Raw genomic sequence first — 1,824 nt, forward strand, 5'->3', positions numbered from 1 at the left:
CTAATCTGGTGACATAAGGCACACTGGATCCATAGCTTCATGATTTTGCTGCTGACTCCATCTGAGTGAATCTTGAGTGACATTTAGCTTCAGATTCCTGTTGGTGGCTGACATCTGTCTCAAGTTTCAACCTGTAGTGCTTTTTAAGATGCTTTTTTGTTCATTACGGTTGTAGAGTGGCTGTTTAAGACATTCCTGTCAACTCAAAGTAGTCTGGCTAATATCTTCAGCATGATTTTATCCATTTACACTTTTTATCTGCAGGTTAGATGGAAATATCCTGACGTTAAAGTATTCGTGTGAAAACCATCATTAAAATGGAGAAGCGTATCGTACACAATGTACAGTGTAAATAAAGAACCATTATGCAACCATAATGTGTGTGCAGCTGAAATCTAAGCTCTATTTACTAAATTATGGCTTAAATTCAGAATAAATCAGCTGAGAAGAGCCAGGAAGCAAAGTATAAATCCTGCATCAGTAAACCACTCGAGGTGAAAAATATTCCAGATCGTGAAAGCTGTGGTTTAGGAAAGATTTCAAAAACATAACAAGGTCCTGAAACTGAATCTTCATGGATATGTTTAATGAGGCTCATAATAAAGAAACTGGATTCGGTTCATGAGAAATGGAATTGTTTGCAATCGTACTTTTCTCTTTTTTTTGTCTGCCTCAGAGGAGCACAGTATCGAGAAACTTACACCTTTTATTTTCATTCAGGCCATATTTCTAAGCCTCTGATCCAGTCCCTGGAGTAACAGTGCCTGTTCTGTCCCCGAAATCCTTTAGCAGGAGGCTTTCCTAAATCCTCGGATGGAATAATTTATGACTTAGCAAAATATTTCATCATCTGCGAGCGCTGCCATTGGCCTGGAGCTCAGATCAACACGAAATCTGCTCTGCTTCCAACTCCTGACTCCAAAAAAAGGGTGTTTTTATGGATGTTTGGTTTTTTGTAAATATCCATAACTCAGAGGAACTCAGAGACTTTGGGTTAGAGAACATGAAGATGGGTGTCGTTTTAAGAGGTGTACTCGATGTCAGAGATTCCAGAGTGAGTAGGAACACTTCTTCCTTTGTGTATCGCAGAAAAGCGCATTACTTTCGGCAGATAAAGGTGCAAAAGTGGTGATCTGGAATGGTTTCGGGAGCAAGCTGCTGTCCAGTAAGATATCCAGTAATATGTCCAGTAACAATATATCCAGAATATATCCAGTCCAAAAGATTTTTATTGTCATTTCAATCATATACAACTGCAGCAGTACAGAGTGATATAAAACAACGATCCTTTTGGACCATGGTGCTGCATAAAATACACTGGAACATCGGCATATGAATCTAATTCGTTCTGGAGGCGAAGTTCTTAAGGTGAAAATGCGTATTGAAACAAATTTTCCCATTAGAAATAATGTAAATGCAGATAATCCGTTCCAGCCGCCCAAAAACATGACCAATATTCCCAATATGAAGCGTATGGAAACTGTACGGCTGCTTACAAAGAACTGACCCAAGCCAAGCATTCCATGTCAAGACTCCTCACAGGAAGTCGTGCCACTAAGTTTCGGCTAAAAATAGAACAGATCACCCACACCACCGATCTGTCAACAAAAAAACACCCAAAAAATCACCTAGCTCTTAGCGCTTAACTCTTTCCAAACAGCTTTCACTGACTAAATAAAAACTGGCTTCGCTTGGCTTTCTGCTGAAGCTAACAAGTTTTGAACGGCTCCCGGACGTACGCGTGACTTAGCCACTGTTCGGTTCCATTCGGTTCAGTCGTATGCTGAAAATGCTTCATATGCTGATGCAATATTCTTGCAAAAT

This window comes from Hemibagrus wyckioides, linkage group LG24 (assembly GCF_019097595.1).
Source record: "Hemibagrus wyckioides isolate EC202008001 linkage group LG24, SWU_Hwy_1.0, whole genome shotgun sequence".
In the NCBI taxonomy this organism is placed as follows: Eukaryota; Metazoa; Chordata; class Actinopteri; order Siluriformes; family Bagridae; genus Hemibagrus; species Hemibagrus wyckioides.